General features: G+C 42.0%; 1 pseudogene; it reads right to left on the bottom strand.

Moving 5' to 3' along the window:
* Positions 1-8,625: 8,625 nt before the first annotated feature.
* On the bottom strand, positions 8,626-8,726 carry LOC146784144 (U6 spliceosomal RNA; annotated as a pseudogene).
* Positions 8,727-19,771: the final 11,045 nt, after the last annotated feature.

The raw sequence follows: 19,771 nt of genomic DNA, 5'->3' as shown, positions 1-19,771 counted from the left end.
CTGCTCTGTAGTTTACAGCTACCTTAATGTAGTAAGGCAACGAGTGCAGATATGAGTGTTGAGAAAGCTTAGAGCATTGTTTCAGGTACCTTAGAATGCAGGGCTCCTAGTTAATCTGTGGTAATTCAAAATGGTAAGGGTCATTCAAGGTACTATGCTGTTGGCTGGGTTGACCACCCCTACAATGTCATCATAATCAGTAAGAAAAGGTGTATGACCCCAAATGTGTATAGCAAATTAATTTAAAACATTTGAATATAATACTCTTAGCTTTTTAATCCATTAACAGTTGTGTAAACCAGACTGAGTCCTGACAGAGTACATTTGGGAAAGGTAATGTGAGAGGATAATGCAATGTGAGTATGAGTGCAATAGACAGATTTTCTATGCTTGAAGCAGTCTAATATAACACTATTTTACAAACTGCCAATAGGAAGACCCTCATACCATGTATTGTTTTTCCTTCAAATTACATATCGTCTCTATAAAAATAACTTACAAAAATCAACACGTCTTTTAAGCATTTGAAAACACAGTTTTACCTATTTTTTGGGTTAAGAAAGGATTTTAAAAGGTTCAGAGAACACTGAGAAAACACCACTGAAATCCTCAATCAAAAAATAAACACTAAAAATAGGACAGCCAATGCATATCTCTTACCAAGTTAAATCTATTTAATTGAAGAGCTTTACTTCAAGGCTCAGATCACTGTGGTTACCTCTTCATGTTATATTTTCTAATTTTTTTATTCTTATGTATAAGCTATAAATAGTGCGTACTGGGAGCAACTGCAAATCCATAATAATGAAAGTGAGTCTGATGTCAACATGCATACCAGTGTCAGATCTCGCTCAGGGAATTCAATGCTGACACTATCTGCAGTGAAATAAAGGTCTCTGGTGTCCCTTTGGTTCCAACTTTTCTGGGCATTTTGTGGTGATGGTGCCTTGCATTGATACATTCAAAGTGAACATACTAGTTTACTAAAAGAATGGACATTATTCTGAAATGAGCATGCGTTTGTGTTGTATAAATAAAACATTTCCTTTTCTTAAATACAAACCTAGACATAGGTTGGTGGGCAAGAAAAACTGCCCCGCCAGGAGGAACACTGAAAAACAAAGCATGACATTGCTAAGAGGATCACTGATTAGGATGCAGGCTGTTGCATGTGCTTGGCATGTTTTTGTGAGAGATCAGAAGAGTTTTATGAGACTTGAAGTCTCTGTAGCCATCTTGGAATGATATCTGTAAGTGCTGTGCCCATCAAACTCTCAAAAGCTTTACATTAAGAATCTCAAGGAGGACGTTTGTGGTTATAGATGTGATCACATAAATGTCTTTCTGCCTGTTAGTGGTGTCTTGTTCAGAAAGAGCTAAGTGAAATCTAATGTGTATCTATAAAAACTGGGATGGCACTTTTTGGTGTAGAGCAATAGAAGTCTACATTTATGTACTGAATGTGATGAAATCTATACCTTTTAAAGAGGGAGAATACTTTTGAATCTAGATATGTGTAATGAGTTTAGTGTTGAATTTGCAAAGGAACAATCTTTCTTCATAAATAATGCAATTGTTGCATGGGATATTTTTTGAGTGTGGATTAAAGTTAATAATGTGATAACATTAGTTAATCAGAAAAAGGAATTCTAATTCTTAGCATTGCAGCGTAGAATATTATGGCATTACAGTTTGAATTTTAAGCAAGCTGGCAAATGTGGTGAATGAAAAAATATTTACAACTTGATTTTAGTCTAAATCACAACCAGCCTCATCAAGGAGTGCTGCACAAATGAACTTAACAACTACTCATTCTGAAGTAACATTGGGAGCTGCTTGAATAAAGGAAGTTGTAGTTACTAAACGTTTTGAGATACTTCAGGAAATACAATCGTCAAGATGATTCTCTTCCTCATTGACGAGCCCACAATTGCAAAGAACAACTTCCACAGCAGAATGGTATGAAGGCCAGCTGCCTCAAGCTCAACTCAGACAAGACCGAAGTCCTCATCCTGGGCCTCAACAGCTCCATCTGGGATGACTCCTTGTGGCCCACAGAGTTTGAAACCTACTCCACACCCACAGACCGCACACCAAACCTCAGCCACATCCTGGACTCCACGTTCTCAATGGACTGCCAGATCAATGCAGTTTCATCCTCCTGCTTCCACACGCTGTACCTGATCTAGAATCTTCAAGTGGATCCCCACCCAGTCCAGGAGGAAAATGGTCACCCACGCACTCATCATCAGCAGACTCGCCCACAGCAATGCACTCTACGCCGGCACCACGCAAAGACTCCAAAAGAAGCTGCAAAACATCCAATACTACCCACCACAGCCATATCACCAGCCACCTAAGGGACCTCCGCCTGCTCCTAGTCAACAAAAGGATCACCTACGAACACTTCAAACACGCCTACAAACTCCTCCACAACGCCAGACCTGCATAACTCAAGCACCGCCTCTCCTTCCACACTCCCACCAGAAATCTCCACTCCACCCATCAGTCCCTGGACACTATCCCATGGACCGCAGCAGTAGGAAAATCTTTCTACTACCTTGCTGCAAATACCTGGAATTCCCTACCTCAGCATCTCAGGCAATCTCCACCTCTACCTCAATTCAGGTAGGGCCTCAAGACCTGGCTCTTCGACTGAACAGCCGTTCCATCCCCTCCCTCTCAGCACCTTGAGATCCTTATGGGTTAGTAGCCATGCTTTACAAGAACACTGATTAATTGATTGATTGAATACAAAATCTTCAATGCTGGTCTCAGGCTAATTCAACCCTTCCTATCATTGTTGTAATCTATAAACAATTCTTAGAAGCAAGTCAAAAAAAATAAATATAAAAGTAGCTTTTCTTTGAACTACATCCCCTCTGTCAAAATTCAAAAAAGAAGATTCTCTCTAGATGACAGTTTAGTGCCTCTGCTCTCAGGTAGGCGGAGAACAAAATAGAAAAAAAGAAAAATTATATTTCCTCTTTTCTGCTGGCGGACATGCAAGTTGTTCTGTTTGCTATTTTATAATTTATACTTTAGTATTGTTTTGTTACTGACTCTCTCCTCCTTGAGTTCATCAAAGTGTCACTGAAATGTAATATCCAGTGGTGATTGTAAGGATCCTAGATTGCAGTTCTGTGGCCTAGTAGAGAGAAGCATATGTTCCATTTGAGCATCATAGTCCATAACGATGCACAGCATAATTACAATGAACAGACTGTTAGTGGCAGTCACATTCAGTCTAGCTAAAGGAAACACCATGAGGCCCTATAAAGGAAGACAAAACTAGGTGGGGAGTAAGAAGGGACAACCCAACACATTAGATCAAAAATTCATCAGTATCTTATATCCCTGCAGGGACCTAACAGTATAGATAAGGAGGAGAAGGCAAACTCAGGAATGACCCAAATCCAGGGAGGAATGAGTTGAGAATGTTAGAGCAAGACAATCTTTCAGGCTTTGACAATGGAGGCAGGTGGTATTTCTACACGAGCCTGGGTGACAATTAATGCCAGCAACATAAGTAGAGAAAGCAAGGGGAAGGGTAAGTCTCAAGTGATTAGGCCGATGAAGGAGGAGCAACATCTATGGGAATGTAAGTGTTGCATACGTGTCAATAGGTACCTGGTATCTCTCAAGGTCTCACTGATTAATACATCATATGTTTGAGCCACACATTGCCAAGAGGGTCATAGTCTAGTGTCATTTGCAGTGCTGCCATGATCTCCCCTCTGTATGTGTGCCTTCATAATCCGTTTACAATTGAGGGATTGTGAACAAACACGCAGAAGGCCGCAAAGAAAAAGATGGACCACAGAAGTAGTTGCATACATCAGGATGGTCATTAAGTTTATATATAAGGTGCTTGACAGTGGCAATCCACAACTTTTTGTATTATGACATTCACCAACCCCTTTAGAAAGTGCTCCCTTTTGTATCTACAAATATTCACCACCAGCTGGTCTACCACAACTGGGGTTACTGTAACATCTTGCACCAGGACACTCTGTATAGTGCTTTAAAAAAAACTATAGAGTACCAAAACCTTTTTGTATGCAAGATATTGCATATAAAGAAATCAGCTATTTCAAATTTGTATAATACAAAGCCTGAAATGACTTGCCCTCTTTTCTCATTGTCATACTTAGAACTATCTGATGTTTATGTAACCCCTTAAACCCATTCTTGTTTGTTACTTGCTGTACTAAGTTATTTATATTTGCTGCCCCCCACCCACAGCATCACGATGCGCATAAGTGAATATGCACTGTATGAATATTAAATAAAGAAAGAAAGGAAACAAACAAAACAAATCAAACTCTTAATACTTGCGATTGAGGGTGAGCATTTGCAAAAGTTTTATTCTGCAACCTTTACTAAGCTTCTTGAAAACATTGCCATGTTTGTGGAAATATTTGATAAGGACGTGAAAATGAAAATGAAGATTTTCTGGAACCTGCTCATAGAAAACTGTGTCTCTTAGCATCAAGAACAGCGCAAGGCATCTTCGATATCATTGAAGCATAAAGGTTTGATTCTAAGGCTACATGCTTTTTAAATTGGTGGTATGCAGGGAAAGAGCAGGCAATGGGGCTGGAAAGAGAGAATAGGAAAGGAAACAACAGACAAAGGGCAGTTTAAATTGATTCAGGCTATGTGTATACAGCAGTGCCTCAGATATTGGTAAATTTGATATCTTTTCATACAGCTGGTCATGCCCCTGACATTGCAGATCAGGAGAAGGTAGTGAGTTGCAGTGTGGTAAATGTTATGATCTCTGTAGAAAGACACCTGGAGCCAGGAGGTATTCTTAAGCCATCTTTATTCAGTCTCCAGTTCAGGTTACATCTGTCTCTACTCCAGCCAGCCTAGTGTGGTACCAGCCCCACCAGGAGCAGCCTCCCTAGCTGCTCAGCCCATCTTCAACTGCCAACACTCATCCACTCAGACACCCAGGCATTCCATGCATCACAGGCACACCAACATTCTATGACCATCTCACGCTCTGGCTGAGCAGCTAGTGGCAGCAGTGCTGGACTACAATGTTAATCAAATAAGTAGGATATAACATTATCCCTTTTTCTTCAACGAAAACGAAACTTGCAAATGATAAAACATGAAGGAAGAACTATCAACAAGAAAAATAAATAATAGTACAAGTCCCACGGATGCAAACATAAATCAAACATCGCAGGGGCATCAAGAAGAAAAATGAATAATAGTACAAGTCCCACGGATGCAAACTTAAATCAAACATCACAGGAGCAAGAACCATTAAAGCAAGAAAGGACGGATAAGATACATACATATAAACAGCAATATCTCCCATCCCTCCCTAAAAAGAATAAAAACATTTTGAAGCAACAATAACATTACCAGAAATACTTTTGAAGCATTTTGCATTAAACACTGTGACGTAATGCACTACAACGCAAAGGGTAAAAGACCCCACACAACCAATGCCCCAATGTATAACTAAAAGTAGCTCTAAAGATAGCATACCCTACAACTACAATCCCAAGAGAAAGGGAAACAAACAAGTATATGGATCGTCACCCATAACAACTCCCGTGAAGGGATGTACATTAGTACTGTGCAGAACTATTTATGGATTAAACCATAACCCAACCCAGTGTGAGGGTTAACCTAGGTACAAACTATATATTGACTAAACCAGAACCCAACCCAGTGTGAGGGTTAACCTAGGTACAAACTATTTATGGACTAAACCATAACCCAACCCAGTGTGAGGGTTAACCTAGGTACTCCAAACCCCTTGTAGAGGTTACATACCCCCATGTAGGAGTAACCAAACATTAATACAAAAAGAGCTCTTGACCCCCTTGTGGAGGTTACGTACCCCATATGGGAGTAACAAAACATAACTAATCAAAGAGCTGTTACCCAAAACCTACAGGAAAACAATCACAGTAAAATGGAAGACCCATCCTCAAACTATACACCTGTGGCATCACGACTCTTTTCCCTGTTACAATGCTAACACATAAAGCCATTCCGTTAACTGTAGAACAGTAATGCACTGTGCCCCACGCCGGTGAGCGATATCTCACCCGATTTGAGAAAGGTCTGGTCCCCAACTTAAGTCACACAAATCATCATAACACTGTGGGGACACAAAAACAATGCACACCACCTGAAACCATGACCACTACACACTATACATATGCCTCTAAATAAAGTACTATGCCCACATAAAACATGCTGGTGAGCGCTCACACACCCGAGATATGATTGGACAACACTTCTCCTCCGTAAGAGAATAAATACATAACCTGTGAGAATCACAGGGCACCTTTGTACCTGAAGCATAGTCATCAAAAACATAGACAAACTGTGTGCAGGAAAGTAGTTCTTCACCATTCCTCACGGTGTGTTCCTCAACTTATCTTGCCGAATTCCAAGCAGGTTCAACACCATTTCTCACGGTGGATTCCAAGCAGTCAGACGACCCTTCAGCAAGTATACTCTAACAAACATCGCGTTGTCGCCGGCCGTCCAGTCGATCTTCACATCAGAAGTAGAAGTCATGCAGACACCGCGTTGTCCCTGACCCTCACGCCGACTTGCGGAAAACTTTATTAAAAAGAAACGCTAACACCATGGTTGGCAGGAAGAAACATGAACTCGGCAACTCTCCACTAATCAGGAACACCAAAAGAAAGCCAACCACAAGATGGCAGCACGCTATCAACGTCGCAGCAGAGTGGCTCACGGCGCGTCGGTGCACACCGTACGTCCAAAAGCAGCTAGGAAGCACAACAGAAGATTCCACCATCGTCATGGAAGGACGTCATCGAAGGAACAGCGCGATCTCCTAGATACAGGTAAGTGTCCACGCGCTGATTGTAGCGCGCGTCTCAGCTTTTTGAATTTAAAATGAGAAGCCACTCCAACTGTAAAACACTGCCAGTCGCCGAAAAATTGTGCTATTGTTATTAAACATTGTATCCTGCCGCATATAAACAACAGAGCAAACCACCCACACGGCACCAACGATGCCCATTGCAGCAAAGCGTTGAATGTCACCACTGAGTAGCGAAGCGTTGTATGTCACCGCAGGGTAGAAAGCACACTCCGCAGTCTCCACAACTGTGCGGCATCTTCATCACGCTGGCAAAGCCAAACCAGCAAAGTCATGCCCCAAGACACCGATCAGGCACCTCGCCTCAATAGTAGACGTCCAGAAATCCTCAGATTCATCAAACATGCAGCAGCTGTATAAATACTGATAATAGTGGAAGTAGTGGTCACTCGCCTAGATTGAAAGTCGTGTCAGGCATCAAACATTGACCATTTGTTCTACTGCAGCAAGGAGATCGTTGTGACATAGTACCTTTTAATTAAAATCACTGTGGTTATGGCGGCTCCTTAAAACGCTGCAACAGACAAATAAGGACCCTTTAGTACAAGATATAATCCATGTGTGCAGCCACTACACACATTCCGTTTTCACATCTTTGAAATTGACATTTCCTTCTTTCTGTGGCTGGAACACCAGATATGGCTGTAGTTTGACTACTCCTCCAACTCACTGTAATCCTTTAAGTTTGATGTGGCTGGAACACCAGATATGGCTGTAGCTTAGCTACTCCTCCAACTCACTGTAATCCTTCAGATGGTAGTTGTATTCCCAGGCTGTAGTGTCTTTATTGATGACACATCTCTGTGGGCTGTCCATTGGAGAGGACACTGGTGGGGCTGGCGCTGGCTTTCCTGGGAATTCTTTCTTTGTAGATGTAGTTGCTTTAAGGATCTCTTAGTTTCTCCTTTATTTCCTTTATAGTTCCTTTGTTTCAGTGGTTCACCAAGAGTCTCTAGGGTTCAAAGTCCGCTCGTCGCCAAAATAAATGTTATGATCTCTGTAGAAAGACACCTGGAGCCAGGAGGTATTCTTAAGCCATCTTTATTCAGTCTCCAGTTCAGGTTACATCTGTCTCTACTCCAGCCAGCCTAGTGTGGTACCAGCCCCACCAGGAGCAGCCTCCCTAGCTGCTCAGCCCATCTTCCACTGCCAACACTCATCCACTCAGACACCCAGGCATTCCATGCATCACAGGCACACCAACATTCTATGACCATCTCACGCTCTGGCTGAGCAGCTAGTGGCAGCAGTGCTGGACTACAATGTTAATCAAATAAGTAGGATATAACATTTTCTACTGTCTGACATGATTGGTGTGACAGAATCCGGTCCCTCCTGCTTGTCTGGCACCCAATCCACACACCGGTGCCCCCTCCCGGAAGCACCCACATACCCCAACTCAGCACCAAGGCCTATCAAACAGAAACAAGGATTTAAAAAGAGCATAGCAATGCAGTCACATTACACCAACTCTCCCTCTCAGACCAATGTACCAAAGGGCAATCGGCCACCAGCACTGCAATGCTGTCTTTCAGCAAATAGAATAGATGGTAACAAACTAAGGAAGGGTGGGTGCAAACATGGTGACAGAGTTCCAATGGGGAAAATACCTGCATGAACAGCCCACCACGAGTCTTAGAGCACCCACTGAAGATACCAAGGTAACATGTGAATATTTTTCCACAGGGGTGACACCATAGGAGCAAGGCTTGACCTCCAGGTGTAACTCATACAACTAAAATATGGAGTGCTTCATGAATTACTGTGTGATATTTTTGCAGCGGCCATGATAATCTTCTCGTTCCAATTTTAGTATATGTGCTGCAGATGCAAGCACAAACATTGATACTTTACCATCAATTCAAAAGTGGTGATAGCCCATCTGTAAATGGGAAAGGGGCCCAACGTGATCCCTTATCCCTTACAAATGTAAAAAGTATGAAAGGAGGCAGTGGTCCCTAGGACTCTTGAAAAATGAAACTTAAACATTTAATTTTTTTAATGTACCCTGTTTTTCTTTAAGAAAATGGCTCTATTTTTTTTAAAAAAATTGCTGTATTAAAAAGCAATCACAGACATGTTGGTCTGCTGACCCCAGAAGGCAACCTTCCCTGTGATGGCTCTCATTCCTAATGAGTCAGAAACTACGAGCTACCTCATTAATACTCATGAGGTAGGTCGATTTCTGACCCATTAGGAATCCTGAATTTTGATGTAAAACCTTCATACATTAGGAATTGCGATTTCTTAATCGCGATTCGCAGAAAACTGCAAGAGGAGATTGCTATTCCTACTGTTAGTACATTGGGCCCCATATAACCAGAAAAGCAAAGGCCAATCACCCTTAACACAGTAATAGGGTATTGAGGTTAGAGAGTAGCTGCCAAAAAATCCACTGAAGTCAGGAGATAGCTTTTTTGAGCAAAAAATACCACTAAGCATAGCATTCTAATAACTATGGCTTAGCAAGGAAATATGTGAAGGTAATCACACAGAAAAGAGATATCACTAGAGAAGGCAAAATATTGGTTCTGTCTTAAAACAGGGTTATAGTTGCCTTAGGTAATGAGGGTAGGATATAATACCAGACTCTTTGTTTTTAATAACATCTGGATTTTCTCTGTTCAGGCTAGGAAAATCTCTCCATTTATTTGAAGCCTTTCAATCACCAAGTAAGCAGCATATAGAATTGATTTTTTATGAAAGACTATGAAGGTGAAGGTATTAGATGAATCAACCATTTCCATGGTGTTGGTCATACCACAATACATTGAGAGTTTTTTAAAGTTACAGATTTGGGTCTTCAGGCTAATAGCTCAAATGGAAAGGCTCCAAACTGATATTGCCTTTGGGAGATTATGGTGGCGAAGAAGAATGTTGGAGTCAAGTTCCATTATTCATCATAGAGAGCAACGTATTATTTCTGGCAGGAACAGGATCTGTAAAAGAGTGAGCCATATCTAAGTGATCCACATTAATGGACTAATAGGAAAAGTTCTGGCAAGAAAATCTAACCACATTTATTACACCATCCTATCAATAATGATCAGTTAGTGTTACATGCTCTTTTAATACAAGTTGCTCATGTCTCAAATATTATTTCTAAGTCTTCTCATCAAAGGTTTAGGAGTAGCCAACCAGTGCTAACGTGCATGTGTTTCTCCCCTAAAACATGGCTTGATTGATGTATCTGCAATTGCCATATTTAATTCATCTCTAAGTCCCTAGTGGAATACACTACCTGTAACCAAGGCCTGTAAATTAAATGCTACTAGTGGGCCGGCAGCACTGAGCCCTGCACACGTAGCACTTTAAACATGTCTCAGGCCAGCCACTGCAGAGTCTATGTTTGCAGCTTACACAGCCATGTCAATTTGGCATTCAAAACTCTTGCCAAGCCTTAACCTCCCTTGCTATTATGAACAAGTCACCAGTAAGACAGGCCCTAGGTAGCCCATAGGACATGGTACTGTGTAATCAAAAGGTAGGAAATGTATTGTTAGGTTTTGCATGTCCTGGTAGTGAAAAACACCCACATTTGTTTCTCACTATTAGGTTAACATTGGGAATTGCTTATTATACTTTTAAACTGTAATTCCTGATTGAATAGGAGTAGCTCAGTCAGGTCAGGTCAAAAATACTTTATTCAGCCAATAAAAGCCAGAAAAGAAAAGCAGACTATTTAAAACATTTTAAACCATTTTAAATATTCAATACCTTAAAAGAAACAAGTTACATAAGTCCATTAAGAGGGGCCCTATCATGCAGGTGGCTGTGAGTAAAATTGGTCATAAAGCAGATAAAGATTAAAACTCATTACAAAGAATCATACAACGAATACCAAAGTGAACATATAATAGAGCAAGTACAATGCAGTAGTGATGAGTCATTTCCTTAAAAAGTGGACAACTTAATTACACCATGAGACCCACTAGATGTGCCATGTAATGTCCTGGTTATATTTAGATGAATGCTGAATGACTACCGCAGCAACATCTTCTTCCTGATCATAAGTCCCCTGACAAGAAACTCGTAACACCGAAGCAAACCATGGGGGACGGAAGCATTTGTAAATATAGTAATGCAGGCCTTACTTGGACAAATTTGGCATTTCTAAGTAGCCGCAGTATAAACTTTTTTGCGCAAGAAGTCATAAAATTCACAAAAAGAAAAAAATGCAAGGTTTTCTGCTCAGAACAATTGTCACAGAGACATGGCTTTAGGGTGCCAGGCTTCGAGTAGCCCTTGAGAAAGGCTAATAAACCAGGGTGTCAGATTCAGCTGGAATCTAGTTGAAACAAAGTGATGTTGCACATTGGAAACCAGTGACAGATAGGGCTGCACAGTGAACACAAATTCAGTGTGAAATACCTTCTCACTGAGGGCGTGGCTGATTCCATGCCCTCCCTTATCGCCTGCTGCTTCGCCAGAAACTTATGTTTAATATCTTTGATGACTGCCAGACCTAGGGATCTAGGTTTAGTATGCAAGTCAGGGCAGCCTAGCCATTTCATTTGCTCCATAATGTATTTTATCCAGGGGATGAGTAGGGCCCCCTCATGGGTGGTATAGTCTGCTACAACAAGCTGGTTCAAAGTGGTGGTTGGGCTAGACCTGATTCTCAGCCACCCATCAGGGGCGCAACAGCAATAAGGTCAGAGATGTACCCCAGACTAAGCTCTTCATGCAGAATAAAGGCCGGGGTGCTAGGGGGGACAGCAAGAAGGCCATGCATATATTTGTTTTCAACCCCCTGAATGTCACTCACATATTTATAGCCCCAAACATCACACCAGTATGCGGCCATAGGAATACATTTTTCTTTATACACCATAAGCAGGGCAGGTATGGTGTTTGACCCCAGCCTTTTTGCAAAGTCCATTATGGTCCCCTGATCATCAAACAGCACCCCTAAGTAAGGGAAAGTAGACACTTTCGTTAATTCTGCCCCCCTACAAAGAAACTTGCCCTTGGCAGCCTTTTTAGTGCCTATCGTAATAGTGTGGGATTTTGAAAAATTAGTGGCTAAATCAATTGAATCCATAAAATCAATAAAATCATTTAAAAGTTTTTGAAGGGCCACGGCAGTCCTGGCAAACAACACAGCATCATCTGCGTACAAAAGTGCAGGGATCAGTTTGGGCCCAGTTCTTGGCATATCTTCACTTCTGGCTGAGAGGAGGTCCCCTAGCTTATTGATGTAAAGTGTGAACAGCAGAGGGACCTAAATGCACCCCTGCCTTACCCCTCTACTCACCTCCCAGGGGTCCATCATGCCACCATCCTCCTTAAACCTCACCGCCACGGTGGTATTCTTGTGGGTGGATTGTAGGAAGGTCACCAGATCTGGCTCCATACCCATTTCCTCCAGTGTCTGCCATAATTTGGATCTGTTTACACAGTCAAATGCTGATGTTAAATCCATGAAAGCCATATGTAGGGTGCCTCTCTTGGCTATTGTATATTTCCCGACCACCAAATTCAAGTTAATACATTGATCAAGCGTCCCTCTGCCTTGCCTGAAACCATACTGTAAATCACTAAGTTTAAGTTTAAAGGATTTATAAAGCACATGGCTAACCACAGGCATCCCAGCACTGAACAGGGAGGGGCAAACATCATGTGAGGTCTTTAAGAGAACAGCCACGTTTTGAGTTTTTTTCTGAAGCAATGTTCATTCTTGATTAGCCGTAGTTCTAGATCCATACTGTTCCAAAATTTAGGGACTAGGTGTGAATAGGATCTTCCCCCCATCTTGCTCTCTTGACTATTGGTGTATTCATCAGGATGCTAGCTCCTGACCTAATTCATCAGCGAGGTTCGTAGCATAGTGGGGCCTCTCCCAAGCATGGCCTTGTGGACCAGGCAGAGGGCCTTGAATTTAATCCTTGCCTGAATTGGCAGCCAGTGTAGCTCCCTCATGGATGATCCAACTGACTGGTGTGTGGGGATCTTGAGAAGCAGTCTGGCTGCAGCATTCTGCTCCACCTGCAACCTGTCTGTGACATATTTGGGGGAGCCGAGGTATGAAGAGTTGCCGTAGTCTAATCTCGAGACTACCAAGGCCTGTACCACCATCCTTCTCGATTTTTCTGAGAGTAGGCTCAAGATTTTTCGATAATCTGAAGGATGCCAAAGCAGGTCCCCGCATGTTTTTTGGCTTGCGTTTCCATGGTTAGGTTATGGTCTAACCACATTCCCAGGTTCTTCATGGAGATTCTAGGGGTATGTGGAGGTCCCCTGTTTTCTAGCCAGCTAATCTCAGAGCATGAGCCTGATGTTAAACGATTCAGGATCACCTTCCCCATAATTTTAACAGCTGAGTCCAAGAGTGAGATAGGTCGGTAACAAGCAGGATCGTCCCTTGAGCCCTTTTTAACAATAGGAATAATGATTGCCCCAGCCCAAGAGGGAGGAAAGCTGCATGTACCAGCAGCATTAAAAGCCCGTACCAATAGTCTAGACCAAACCAGAGGGTCAGCATTGTAAAGATCTGCTGGGATCCCATCTGGACCCGATGCCATCCCCCAGTTATGGCCAGGATAGCTCTATAAACCTAATCTACATTAAAATGAAGTGGTGCAATAAATAAACTGGGGTACCATTATGTCTCAGTCCCTTCCAAATCATTGCCACTGTACATTCCCCCAAAGTGCTGAACCCATCGTTCTGGAGCTCTCGTACAATCTGGGCAAAAAGGGGCTGTTAGCACTGCCAAAAACGTATTACTATCTGAGAGTATACTTGCTTGTCCAAGATCCTCCTATACTTTTTCCCTAATGGATTTCTTTCTCTCTTGGATTCCTCTTACAGGGCCTAACCTCGCTCTCATGTCTCGGGGTTTGCTTAAGTATCAACAGTAACTTCCTATGAGCAATGGAGCAGGCACTGTCAAATTACTTCTTGACCTTGGGGCCCTTACCCCTGCACGGGATGGTTAAACTGGTGGCTTTCTGTTTAGTTAACTTTCCAAAAGCATCTAGAACAACTCTGTCCTGCACACTGATATCCATACAATGCGAAACCTTTACTGCACTCTCCACATACAGGTTATCGAGAAACCTTTCCGGTATCACCTTCTCTCACTCCAGCCTACGTGATTTACCTTTAATACTGATATCAGAGTTAGGGATCATCCTACTCTCTTTCTCATGAAAAGCAGAAGAATACAATAGTTTGAGCATGAGGGTGTTATGATCGCTGTGACTGCTCCAGAGAACACTCAATTTATAAACTGCCGGGACTAATGGTGCAGAGAGCACTATGAAATCGATGAAACTAGAGCAGCCCCTACCTATATAATTAGGAATAGGGGTGTTCCCTCCCGTTTGCTCTAGATAACACAAGTTGTTGGCTGTGAGAAACCCTTCTGTATGAATACCTGACTCTGTGTTTTCAAAGTGTGCAGTCAGTGGTAAAAAGTCCCTGTGATCATTAGTAGGAATACAGTTAGGTGGCACTGGAGGATGTTAAAGTCACCTAGAATTATGGTCTCATAATAGGAGTGTTTTCTCTCCCTATAAATTTCAAGAAATCTCTCTAGCGCAGCTAAGTGTTCTATCTTGGAACATCTAGTGAAGAAGTTGTAGAAATTGACCACTAGCAACTGGAAACGATTGAGACTGGCACTCTAAAAGACTCGTCTTACATGCTAGATCAAGGGAAACCAATAAAAGAAGACCCCCCTAGCTCAGTCATGTTTAATGTTATTGGACATTTGATGATAAATCATCTTTACTGGTAAAGTTGAATTTATCATTATCTTTTTATAAATGCAACTTTTAGAAGGATTGCATTTTTCTGCTCTTAGTCCTGTGTGCCTGCAGCCTGTCTCCAATACACATCTGGGGTGGGTGACAGCTTGAATTTGTGCATTCCTCTTGACAGCCACACACAAAAGGAGCTAAGGTATGACTGAGTGGCCATCAACATCCGATGGGCCATCCTGGGCAGTATGGGAGGGAGGAGCTGACACACCTAAATACGATGTGTCCTGCCCCCACACAAAGGGCTGCATATCCCCTATAAGTGAGTCTGGAGTCAGATCTGGGAGTGGGGACTTCTGTATACTTCAAAGCCTCTCTTTGAAGTGAACCCCCACTTCAAAGGCATAAGTGGGTATACGTACTAGGCCTCTTACCGCTCCAAAAGTAGACACCACTGGACCTGTGAAGAACTCTGCCAGGAGAAAAGACTGCTGTCCTGCTACAAGGACTACCAATCTGCTCGACTGCTGCTCTGAAAGAACTGCTTTTTTGCTGTGCTGTGCTGCCCTGCTGCCCTGCTGCCTGCTACCCTCTTCCCAGCTGACGAAGGACTGGGCCCATCTCACTTGAACCCAAAATGACTCCAAGGGAATGCTGACTTAGACACTTTTCTAAGTCTCAGGGACATCAAAGACTTCTCATCAACCTGCAACAGCACCTGGACTTAGCTTGCTACATGTCTTTCCCTGCCAAGTGGTGCCAATCCAGTCCCAGGCCATTGTAAGTGGGTATATAGTGCTCCAACTGCTAAAAGTTCACAGATCGATGAAACTGTGCTCATCGGAACCAGCACATCTCCACCAATGGATTGGGGCTTCTGCACAGACCATGGACCTTGGATCACTGACTGTACTGTGCATCTCCTCCAGTTCATGATGCATTGCCTGCATCCTGCAGTTCGACGACATATCTCCAATTTGTACATCTCGACGACGACGCATCGCCTTTGATTCAGCGGTTCGAGGCCGATGCATCACCTCTTCTCACATCTTGACCCCATCAACAAAGCATCCAAGGTACTTTTAAGCAGCAAAGACTGATCCCTGTATCCAACCCGTGCTCCATTGCAGTTGGCATGAAAATTTGGATTTAATCCGATCTAGCACAACCAGATATCACAAGTTGGCACCTTAAACTTTTAAGCACTACATTTTCATTTGTTCTTTAAAAATTCATAACTCTGATTGTACTTGTTGGGTTTTTTATGTTTTTGTCTTGATTTGTTCATAAATATGTAACACTTTGTTAAGTCTTCCTGCTCTGTGAAAATATACCAGAGGGTGAGCAGCGGTTAATTTATGGTTTGTATCTGACATTCCCTGACTAGGATTGTGGTTTCTGCATAGACAGTGTGCATACCTCTGCCAACCAGAAACCCAATTTCAAGCAGCCTTGATAATTAAGGAAACTGCAAACAGAGGGTAAAGTTACTGCTATGCACAATTAGTTCTCCTACCAACCTTGCTGTCTTAATTCCTGCATCAGTAGTTTGCATTTTCTCTAAAGTGTTTGTTATTTGCGTAAGACACTTTAAGGTCTTAGGGGAAAGGAGTTGGCCTAACGGCTAGGATGGTCGAGGCTTGGCAGGGACACGCAACATCTTGCGATTCTTGCCAAATCACTTAATCTCCATGTGCCTAACAAAAATGAATGTGCCCTCATGAAATGCAACTGGTGTTCATGTAAAGCGATCTGATACCCAACACCTTCGGGTCAAGTTTGCGCTATATAAAACTCTGTTAAAAAAAAAAAAGTCAACAGAAGATCCAAATGTTTGAACGCGATTGTTCATGTGTCTCTGTTGAAGGCTGTGTACTGCAAAGTCTATAGCCATTTGCTTTTTCAGTTTTCAGTTTTTCAAAGCTGTATCTAATGTCTGCACTGTTGTGATATTCAACAGGGCCTCTCCTAGGTCTACAGTTTAGTTACACGTTTTAGCTTGCCATCTTTTTCTAAATGGTGACTTTTACATGTTTTACATTTGCATGATAATGTACTGAGAAGCAATTATACATGTGGCTCATTTCTTAGTAAGTATCATTAGCATGTTGTTCATACACTCTGTCCAAGGGCACACAATGCCCTCGTATTTGGTTGACCCGTTAGAGATTGCTCTAAGACTCCAGACAAGCCATTGCGTCAGCTTTGCTCCTTTGATACAGTACAATTGGAACAGTGCTTTTATTATATAAACAGCGCCTGTGCGTAATTCAGCAGAGGAGCACTTCTGCTAGGATTGTCCTGAAACACTGTGTACTGTGACTGAGAAGTAGCCCTGCTGACTGTAACCATTATATTGCAAAGGATGATAGCCTGCTCTACACCAGACTGGCTTCAAGGCACTTCATACTCAGGTATGGGAGGTTAGGCTATCCCAATGGACCTGGCAGAAGGGTACTAGACATAAGTACTATCACAGTGTATCTTGCTTGAACTGTTTATCTTTTTCACCATTTTCGTAATACATCATTACAATGCTTTGTTCCATCTTCCTATTAATTGCAGCACAAGCTTTCTATGCAAAAATTTGACTGCTTCAAAAACCTTTAAAAGCCAAATTAGTATCTTTCTCAAGTTTACCTTGGCCAAGCAAAAGTAACAGCAAAACGGTAGATCTGTTTCCATGATTTCCTTGTGGAAGGTTAGGGGTTCAGATGGAGCACCGTGAGCTAGCTAGGAATAGGCCAATATTTGCTGATGATATGTATGACTGAGTTGCAATACTCTGAAACTTTGGTCCAGAAACACAGTCCTACTTAGTTTGTAAGAACCATATAACATGACGCCAGCAAAGCTGTAGGTCAGAAACTTATTTATTGGGTTTCCTGAGTAGTTCTTGCGTGTCCTCAGCTTATTAGGAAACTTCAATTTTGGTTTGAAGATTTCTCAAGCTTGAACGATTAAAAAGCTAACTTAGCACTTTCCTTCCTTTGCATTCCACTCATTAAGTATGGTGCCAGCAACAGTCTTACCTGTTAATTGCAGGCATGCAGTTACAGCACTATTGCAACAGCAAGGGCTTCCTGCTGGAGGGGGAGATGTTACCTTCGCAGTTGAGGCCCAAGAAGCATACAAAACAGAGGTATTCTATTCATTGGTTCACTTTCCTGTAGTCAATGCCATATCACAGGCATTTTACACATACACTGTTGCTGCATTACCAGGTCAATATAGAGCGTATGAAGATTTAGAAATTCCATTGACATATCAGGAACATCACAGATGGTTCCAAGGCACCCTCCCACATACACTAAAACAATGTAAGACTGGGTCCCCCCATCAAAGAGGGGGCAAATTTGCCAGTCCTAGCTGGCTATATACCATACCAAAACGCAACACTATTAAATGTTGCAGACTTCTGTGCTTTATACACAGGTCTAGCCTAGATATACAGACTTTTAAAACAGTTTGTCATGCGTACAATAAAAGCAGCCCCAGCAAGGGCTGTTCAAGCTGTGCAGCCACAGTTAGCTGTGCCTACAATTAGCCCAGCCACTATTAAAGTAATTGTGGGTAAGGTTCCCACTAGACGGAAAGAAATTAAATGTTGGATAGCACAAAAGCAAACTAGCATGAAGCAGTGTTTCCCCATATGGAACCCCAAGGCAAACATAGAATTCTCACACTGTGCCTACCACTTGGAATGGTTCCCTCAGTGGAGGATTTGGCTCATGGGGCACAGTCTTTGGCTCTATAAATACCATAACTCTGGTACACCATCCATTGCTGTTTTGCCAGTGCTGCTAAAACAAATTCAAAATTAATACGGGCTGCCTCTGCCGTGTATTTGGGGATGAAATTAAATGGCAACTTTTCTATAGTTTCCTCAATTATTGTAAGTAATATTAAACGGCTGGCAGCAGCACTGTCAGTACATCAACGCCTCGCACAGGTCCCCATTGTGGACCAAGAGCACGAATTACCAAAATATAGTGTTGAAACCTATACATCTATAGGTTGAGATAATTTGGGAGCCAGACCTAATAAGCCACAGCTTAAAGACAATTCTAAAAAGTATAACAGCAAACAGACACCTGAGTTGGGCCAAACAGAAAAAAAAGGAAAAAAACAAAAACATCCAGTGGATCTTCACAACTGGAGCTCACTGAAAGGTATTACAGTTTACGTAACTGTGAAGCAATTCAACAGCCTAAAAGGTGAGGTTCTGGCTGTGAAAGCAACTAATGAATGTATTCAAGTTGAAACACCAGATCATCGGATTAGCCTTCCCGATAGACAGTATGATTTGGAAATCCACATTGAGGTTGATGCACCACGCACTATTGACGTAATATTTGACAACCTCTCATGACATTCTCTTGGCTGTAATGGATTGGCCAGCTGAGTGTGTTAGAAAAGTACCCCAAGGAAAAGATGTAATTATACCATCCTTCTCAGTTCTTGTTCCTGTAGCTGTCAAACAAGTGAATGTCACAGAATTGGCTCTTGCTCAAGCCCAGGCATTATACCACAGTCATGTAGGCTGGGATAAGTATCTGCCTCATCACATTTTATTCGCAAAGTCCAGCCTGCATGTGCAGAACAATATCCAAATAAACATGAAGAAAAATACCTGATTAGAGGCATTCTATCACAATTTACAGTATTAAGGCATCATAGAGCCTTGCAGTTCAGCAATAAACAATCCATTGTTTCTGGCAGATAAACCAGATCATTCCTGCCACTTAGTCTTAGACTACAGACATTTAAACAGTCAAATTTGCAATTTAACATTCACACAGTGCAGCTCTAATTTGCGAAGTTGTTTGCACAAAAATACAAAACCACTTTAGGCATTTCCAATGGCTTTTCCCCCCAAAATATAATGCCAGAAATCCGGGACTTAATGGTGGTTAAGTCTTTAGGGATCCAGAACATTTTCTGCTGACTTCCTCAGATGTAAAAGAACCGCCCTTTTTCTGTTCTCTGCCTGAGTAACACAATTCTACAATAAATTAACTCAGAAGCATTGTTCTATGTTGGTACCAAATACCTTCTGGACGATGACTTAAACATACACTTAGCCACAGTAGATCACATATTCTTTGAAATTGCTCAAAAAAGGCAATACATTTAACTTCCAAAAATCGAACATTGCTTTTCTCAGAGTCCTATT

The sequence above is a fragment of the Triturus cristatus genome, chromosome 11 (genome assembly GCF_964204655.1).
Source record: "Triturus cristatus chromosome 11, aTriCri1.1, whole genome shotgun sequence".
NCBI lineage: Eukaryota > Metazoa > Chordata > Amphibia > Caudata > Salamandridae > Triturus > Triturus cristatus.
Note: the sequence above shows the minus strand (reverse complement) of the source record. Positions and strands in the feature narration are given on the sequence as shown.